The sequence below is a fragment of the Triticum aestivum genome, chromosome 7A (assembly GCF_018294505.1).
Source record: "Triticum aestivum cultivar Chinese Spring chromosome 7A, IWGSC CS RefSeq v2.1, whole genome shotgun sequence".
Lineage (NCBI taxonomy): Eukaryota > Viridiplantae > Streptophyta > Magnoliopsida > Poales > Poaceae > Triticum > Triticum aestivum.
Window position 1 is genome coordinate 58,208,704 of NC_057812.1, and position 9,247 is coordinate 58,217,950.

Here is a 9,247-nt window from a genome sequence, read left to right on the forward strand (position 1 = left end):
TCCCCACCCATAGATGTTTTGTTTGTGTACGAATAGTACAATGTTTTCTTTTCAATTTAATGAGCAAAGTTTAAGGTCCATAGGCTCCTTTGAATCTTGTGGAACACAGAAGTCTACATTGATTGAACAAATTGACATTTCAACATTCCTAGAGGCATTATTGCAAACACCTTGCGAGCGAGCTTAGAGCGTGCACCTGCTGCATAGACTAGACTAATCTAATCGCAAGCCGTCCTACTAGTTGCAGTTCAGCAGAAGGATCCTACTAGTTCATCTGCTAAACTTACATAAACTAAATCTTACTAGCTCAATCAGAATACTATGGTTTCTACAAAACTGTACTTTTGAGTACTGTGAGGTGTTTGCCTAAACAAACAAAATTGTACATTTGTAGCACTCATTTGCTCATACAATCACTCAAAATTTAGAAGTATAAATAGAAGCTTATGCAGTTGCCGATCAACCATAGCTAATGGACTATAGAATTCACTGCTCCTCACTTGTGATAAATTAGGCTAAAAATTTGCATGTTCAATTTTGCATCAACCGAACTTAAGAGAACGGAGAAACCGGACCTTGGGCTGTAGCTCCTGGCGACGTATCTCCCGACACCAGGGTTTATCCGCACAATCCTCCGGATTGAGTCATCGGTGTCATTAGCATATCCCACCCACCAACCTACCTGAAAATGAAATTGGCTAGAGTCAAACCCAACAACGCGTGCTGCAGGATGGCATCAAAAGCCCAGTTGATGGATTATCTAGTGTTTACAACTTTGGCCATATCTGGAACAGGCATGTGTGTATTCTTTTGCATATATAAAGGATGGAACAACAGAGGAATTATCACTAGCCATGGTTTGTTATTACTTATATTAGGACCAGCACCTTACTTATATTACACCTCATGGATAGTTGTTCAGCAAACAGAGACCACACTTTACATGATGGTGTCCCCTTTTTGCTGAGCTTTTACAAAAATAGGTACTCACATTTGACATAATTTCTCATCTTTAATGCCAATCCCTTTTGCTGGATGTTTATTATATATACAAAACAGCACAACTGTACACACGCAACTAGGACGATCATGTTTAGGTACAAATATAGTTTGCTGGGTATTAAGGAGCACCATGGACTAGAATTCCTAACTGAAGATTCACAAAATCAAGACCAGCATGAAGCTAATTGAGCACTTGGACTGGAACAATGCACTCACACATGGGCGAAAGCTAACGAGGCAAGAGCTTACGATAAGATGTATGTCCAGAACTACTTGTCCTTCATGTGGCGTGGGCACAGATCATAGCGGACCTTAGCGATTTCCTGCAGGGATCACAAATTACAGTTTGAGACCTGAGAGCCATCTCTGTCTTGGGCGAAGCAGAGGACGAGATCTGCGGGAGACCTACCTTGGCTCTGGCGAGCACGAGGACGGCGTGCCGCTGCTGCCAGTCCGAGAGCTCGGCCGCCGACTCCGCGGATCCTCCTGTGACAAAGCATAGCACCGCCAGTAATCGAGAGGGAACTAGCAGGGGAGCGGAATCGAGAAGGGAGGAAGGAGGGGGTGCCTTGGTGGAGCTGGAGGGGAAGGACTTGAAGGCGTCAGGGGAGAGTGTACGGAGGAAGTCAAGGAGCTGCCGCGTGATGCCGAGCTCCTTCGCATCCTCCTCCTTCCCCTCCGCGACAGAGGGTTTGCTTGGGCCGGTTCCGCCGCTTACGCTGCCACCGGCTCGGCGGCAGAACAGCCATGGGAACGAGGAGAAGGCCATCGGCGGGCTGGTGGGCTGGGACGGGATGCGGCCAGCGACGGCGATATGATGAATACGAGATTCGTCGACGAGCTCGCTGGACTGGGGGGGAGGGGAGAGCAGCGGCGCGAGACGGGGAGCGGCGGCCACGCGGCCGCCGGCGTGGCGCATGCAGCGGGGGATGGAGGCGGAGGGGATCTGGATCGGGCGTTGGTGGATTTTTTTAGACAAACATGGGTTGAGTGGTGTGGGACGGTTGCAGGTGGGAGTGTATCCGGCGGGGGTGGGTGGCGTGGGAGACTAGTAGTAGTGCGGGTGTCTGACCTGCGCTATGGCTATCCACGTAGTAGTAGCGTAGGTTTTACAACCCGCGCTACAACTACGGCTGGTCTCGGGAGGCACAGTGGAAATAACTTAGTAGTAGCGAGGGGTAAAAACCCACGCTACAACTATGAGGTTATTAGCAGTGCGGTTTTCTCAAGCTCGCTACTGCTAATTAGTAGTAGCGTTTGTTTTTAAATCGCGCTGCTGCTAAGATTCTGTGTATAAGGCTTTCCCTTGTAGTGGGACCATGGCATTCTCGTCCATAAGTTTCTTGATGATGACGCCCGTCCTCTGCAACAAGGCAGTGGTCTCCTCCTCCTGCTTCTCCCTTCCAGCGATCTTCACCCCCAGCAGGTCGCGCTCACCCCGGAGCTTCGCATTGCCCTCCCGTAGTTGTTGGATGACGCCGGTAGCCTCGTCCTCATCCTCGCCCAGCCGGAGACCTGATCCATCTGGCTATGGACTATCGCATGCATGCGCCTACAAGAGTCCTCGCCTGCCCGCGAGAAATTTTCCCAGGCCGGCACGGCGGGACCTCCCTACTACTTCAGCGGCGCGGCGGGACATCTCTGCTGCTTCCGTAGCATGGCCAGACCAGTCTGCTACATCAACGGCACGGCGGGACCTCCGTGCGGCTTTGGTGGTGCGGAGGGACCTGCTACCTCTTGAGCACATGCGTTGGTTTTCCCTTGAAGAGGAAAGGGTGGTGCAGCAAAGTAGCATAAGTATTTCCCTCAGTTTTGAGAACCAAGGTATCAATCCAGTAGGAGGCTACGCGACAGTCCCTCGCACCTACACAAAACAAATAAATCCTCGCAACCAACGCGATAAGGGGTTGTCAATCCCTACACGGTCACTTACGAGAGTGAGATCTGATAGATAAGATAAGATAATATTTTTGGTATTTTTATGATAAAGATGCAAAGTAAAATAAAAGGCAATGAAGATAACTAAGTGTTGGAAGATTAATATGATGGAAGATAGACCCGGGGGCCATAGGTTTCACTAGTGGCTTCTCTCAAGACCATAAGTATTTTACGGTGGGTGAACAAATTACTATTGAGCAATTGACAGAATTGAGCATAGTTATGAGAATATCTAGGTATGATCATGTATATAGGCATCACGTCCGAGACAAGTAGACCGACTCCTGCCTGCATCTACTACTATTACTCCACACATCGACCGCTATCCAGCATGCATCTAGAGTATTAAGTTCATAAGAATAGAGTAACGCTTTAAGCAAGATGACATGATGTAGAGGGATAAAATCATGCAATATGATGAAAACCCCATCTTGTTATCCTCGATGGCAACAATACAATAAATGCCTTGCTGCCCCTACTGTCACTGGGAAAGGACACTGCAAGCTTGAACCCAAAGCTAAGCACTTCTCCCATTGCAAGAAAGATCAATCTAGTAGGCCAAACCAAACTGATAATTCGAAGAGACTTGCAAAGATAACCAATCATACATAAAAGAATTCAGAGAAGATTCAAATATTGTTCATAGATAAACTTGATCATAAACCCACAATTCATCGGTCTCAACAAACACGCCGCAAAAGAAGATTACATCGAATAGATCTCCACAAGAGAGGGGGCGAACTTTGTATTGAGATCCAAAAAGAGAGAAGAAGCCATCTAGCTAATAACTATGGACCCGAAGGTCTGAGGTAAGCTACTCACACTTCATCGGAGAGGCTATGGTGTTGATGTAGAAGCCCTCCGTGATCGATGCCCCCTCCAGCGGAGCTCCGGAACAGGCCCCAAGATGGGATCTCGTGGATACAGAAAGTTACGGCGGTGTAATTAGGGTTTTGGCTCCGTATTTGATCGTTTGGGGGTACGTAGGTATATATAGGAGGAAGGAGTACGTCGGTGGAGCAACAGGGGGCCCACGAGGGTGGAGGGCGCGCCTGGGGGGTAGGCGCGCCCCCCTACCTCGTGGCTTCACTGTTGGTTGCTTGACGTAGGGTCCAAGTCTCCTGGATCTTGTTCGTTCCAAAAATCACGTTCCCGAAGGTTTCATTCCGTTTGGACTCCGTTTGATATTCCTTTTCTTCGAAACCCTAAAATAGGCAAAAAAACAGCAATTCTGGGTTGGGCCTCCGGTTAGTAGGTTAGTCCCAAAAATAATATAAAAGTGTATAATAAAGTCCAATAATGTCCAAAACGGAAGATAATATAGCATGGAACAATCAAAAATTATAGATACGTTGGAGACGTATCAAGCATCCCCAAGCTTAATTCCTGCTCGTCCTTGAGTACGTAAATGATAAAAACAGAATTTTTGATGTGGAATGCTACTAGGCATAATTTCAATGTAATTCTTCTTAATTGTGGCATGAATATTCAGATTCGAAAGATTCAAGACAAAAGTTTAATATTGACATAGAAATAATAATACTTCAAGCATACTAACTAAGCAATTATGTCTTCTCAAAATAACATGGCCAAACGAAGTTCATCCCTACAAAATCATATAGTTTAGTCATGCTCCATTTTCGTCACACAAGAATGCTCTCATCATGCACAACCCCGATGACAAGCCAAGCAATTGTTTCATACTTTAGTAATCTCAAACTTTATAAACCTTCACGCAATACATGAGCGTGAGCCATGGATATAGCACTTTGGGTGGAATAGAGTATAATGATGGGGGTTATGTGGAGAAGACAATAAAAAAGGAGAAAGTCTCACATCAATGTGGCTAATCAATGAGATATGGAGATGCCCATAGATTGATGTTAATGCAAGGAGTAGGGATTGCCATGCAACGGATGCACTAGAGCTATAAATGTATGAAAGCTCAACAAAAGAAACTAGTGGGTGTGCATCCAACTTGCTTGCACACGAAGACCTAGGGCACTTGCGGAGGCCCATTTTTGGAATATACAAGCCAAGTTCTATAATGATAAATTCCCACTAGTATATGAAAGTGACAAAACAAGAAACTCTCTATCATGAAGATCATGGTGCTACTTTGAAGCATAAGTGTGGCAAAAAGATAGTAGAATTGTCCCTTTTCATTCCCCTTTTTTCTGGGCCTTTTTTTTGGCCTTTCTATTTTTTTTATTGGGACAATGCTCTATTAAATGATGATCATCACACTTCTATTTATTTACAACTCAATGATTACAACTCGATACTAGAACAAGGCATGACTCTATATGAATGCCTCTGGTGGTGTACCGGGATATGCAATAAACCAAGAGTGACATGTATGAAAGAATTATGAACGGTGGCTTTGCCACAAATACGATGTCAACTACATGATCATGCTAAGCAATATGACAATGATGAATGTGTCATGATAAACGGGATGGTGGAAAGTTGCACGGCAATATATCTCAGAATGGCTATGGAAATGCCATAATAGGTAGGTATGGTGGCTGTTTTAAGGAAGATATAAGGAGGTTTATCTGTGAAAGAGCATATCATATCACGGGGTGTGGATGCACCGGCGATGTTTGCACCAACTCTCAATGTGAGAAAGGGCAATGCACAGTACCGAAGAGGCTAGCAATGATGGAAAGGTCAGAGTGCGTATAATCCATGGACTCAACATTAGTCATAACGAACTCATATACTTATTGCAAAAATCTACAAGTCATCAAAAACCAAGCACTACGCGCATGCTCCTAGGGGGATAGATTGGTAGGAAAAGACCATGCTCGTCCCCGACCGCCACCCATAAGGAGGACAATCAAAGAACACCTCATGTTTCAAATTTGTCACATAACGTTTACCATACGTGCATGCTACGGGACTTGCAAACATCAACACAAGTATTTCTCAATTTCACAACTACTCAACTAGCACAACTTTAATATCACTACCTCCAAATCTCAAAACAATCATCAAGCATCAAACTTCTCTTAGTATTCAAAACACTCATAAGAAAGTTTTTACTAATCTTGAATACCTAGCATATTAGGATTATTTAAGAAAATTACCATGCTATTTAAGACTCTCAATATAATCTAAGTGAAGCATGAGAGATCAATAGTTTCTATAAAACAAATCCACCACCTTGCTCTAAAAGATATAAGTGAAGTACTAGAGCAAAACTATATAACTCAAAAGATATAAGTGAAGCACATAGAGTATTCTAATAATTTCCGAATCATGTGTGTGTCTCTTAAAAGTTGTGTACATCAAAGATTATTATGGTAAACTAAAAATAAAAGACTCAAATCATACAAGATGCTCCAAGCAAAACACATATCATGTGGTGAATAAAAATATAGCTCCAAGTAAAGTTACCGATGGAAGTAGATGAAAGAGGGGATGCCTTCCGGGGCATCCCCAAGCTTTGGCTTTTTGGTGTCCTTAGATTATCTTGGGGGTGCCATGGGCATCCCCAAGCTTAGGCTCTTGCCACTCCTTGTTCCATAATCCATGAAATCCTTAACCAAAACTTGAAAACTTCACAACACAAAACTTAAAATAGAAAATCTCATGAGCTCTGTTAGCGAAAGAAAACAAAAGACCACTTCAAGGTACTGTAATGAACTCATTCTTTATTTATATTGGTGTTAAAACTACTTTATTACAACTTCTCTATGGTTTATAAACTATTTTACTAGCCATAGATTCCTCAAAATAGGCAAACAACACACGAAAAACAGAATCTGTCAAAAACAGAACAGTCTGTAGTAATATGTAGCTAGCGCAAGATCTGGAACACCAAAAATTCTAAAATAAATTTCTGGACGTGAGGAATTTATCTATTAATAATATCCAAAAAGCATTAACTAAATATCACTTTCCAAATAAAAATGGCAGCAGTTCTCGTGAGCGCTAAAGTTTCTGTTTTTTACAGCAAGATTAACAAGACTTCCCCCAAGTCTTCCCAACGGTTCTACTTGGCACAAACACTAACTAAACACAAAAAACAACCAAAACAGAGGCTACATAAATTATTTATTACTAAACAGTAGCAAAAATCAAGGAATAAAAATAAAATTGGGTTGCCTCCCAACAAGCGCTATCGTTTAACGCCCCTAGCTAGGCATAAAAAGCAAGGATAGATCTAGGTATTGCCATCTTTGGTAGAAAATCCATAAGTGGATCTCATAATAGATTCATAAGGTAATTTAATTTTCTTTCTAGGGAAGTGTTCCATGCCTTTCCTTAACATAAACTGGAATCTAATATTTCCTTCCTTCCTATCAATAATTGCACCAATCGATCTAAGGAAAGGTCTACCAAGAATAATAGGACATGAAGGATTGCAATCTATGTCAAGAACAATAAAATCTACGGGCACATAGTTACTATTTGCAAAAATAAGAACATCATTAATTCTTCCCATAGGTTTCTTAATAGTGGAATCCACAAGGTGCAAGTTTAAAGAGCAATCATCAAAATCAGGGAAACCTAACAAATCACACAAAGTCTTTGGAATCATGGAAACACTAGCACCCAAATCACACAAAGCATAGCATTCATGATCTTTAATTTTAATTTTAATAGTTGTTTCCCACTCATCATAAAGTTTTCTAGGGATAGAAACTTCCAACTCAAGTTTTTCTTCATAAGATTGCATCAAAGCATCAACGATATGTTTGGTAAAAGCTTTATTTTGACCATAAGCATGAGGAGAATTTAGCATGGATTGCAACAAGGAAATATAATCTATCAAAGAGCAGATATCATAATTAAATTCCTTGAAATCCAAAATAGTAGGTTCATTAACATCTAGAGTTTTGATCTCTTCAATCCTACTTTTATCAAATTTAGCATCAAGATCTAAAAACTCCGAATTTTTGGAATGCCTTCTAGGTAAAGGTGGGTCATATTCAGTCCCATCATTATCAAGATTCATAATGCAAAACAAATATTTAATAGGGGACACATCAATAACTTTTAGATATTGATGTTTATTATCATGAAAACTAGAAGAACACGCTCTTATAAAGGAATCTTTCTTAGCACGCATCCTAGAGGTTCTTTCTTTGCACTCATCAATGGAAATTCTCATGGATTTGAGAGACTCATTGATATCATGCTTAGGTGGAATAGATCTAAGTTTCAAAGAACCAACATCAAGAGAAATTCTATCAACGTTCCTAGCCAACTCATCAATCTTAAGCATTTTTTCTTCAATCAAAGCATTGAAATTCTTTTGCGAAGTAATAAATTCTTTAATATTAGATTCAAAATCAAAGGGAATCTTATTATAATTTCCATAAGAATTGTTGTAGGAATTACCATAATTAGTAGAGGAATTGCTAGGATAAGGCCTAGGATTAAAGTTTCCTCTGTACGCATTGTTACCAAAATTATTCCTACCAACAAAATTCACATACATAGATTCATTATTATTCTCAATCAAAGTAGACAAATGCATATCATTAGGATCAGAAGAAACACTTTTATTAGCAAATAATTTCATAAGTTCATCCATCTTTCCACTCAAAACATTAATTTCTTCTATCGCATGCACTTTTTTATTAGTAGATCTTTCAGTGTGCCATTGAGAATAATTAACCATAATATTACCTAGGAGTTTAGTAGCTTCTCATAAAGTGATTTCCATAAAAGTGCCTGCTGTGGCCGAATCTAAAAGATTTCTACAAGCAAAATTCAATCCGGCATAAAAAATTGTATAATCATCCACAAATTTAAACCATGTGTTGGGCAATTACGTATCATTAATTTCATCCTCTCCCAATCTTGTGCAACATGTTCATGATCAAGTTGCTTAAAATTCATAATATCGTTTCTAAGAGAGATGATCTTAGTGGGAGGAAAATACTTAGAGATAAAAGCATCTTTGCACTTATTCCAAGAATCAATATTATTTTTAGGCAAAGACGAAAACCAAGCTTTAGCATGATCTCCAAGTGAAAAAGGAAATAGCTTCAATTTAACAATATCATTGTCCACATCTTTCTTATTCTGCATATCACACAAATCAACGAAGCTATTTAGATGGGTAGCGGCATCTTCACTAGGAAGGCCGGAAAACGGATCTTTCATGACAAGATTCAGCAAGGCAGCATTAATTTCACAAGATTCAGCATCGGTAAGAGGAGCAATCGGAGTGCTAATAAAATCATTGTTGTTGGTATTGGTAAAGTCACACAATTTAGTGTTATCTTGAGCCATCGTGACAAGCAAGCAATCCAACACACAAGCAAACGAGGAAAGGGCAAAAAGAGGC

At 41.1% G+C, this 9,247-nt stretch overlaps 1 pseudogene; it reads right to left on the reverse strand.

Moving 5' to 3' along the window:
- Positions 1 to 1,146: 1,146 nt before the first annotated feature.
- Positions 1,147 to 1,771, reverse strand: LOC123153006 (uncharacterized; annotated as a pseudogene).
- Between the last annotated feature and the right edge of the window lie 7,476 nt (positions 1,772 to 9,247).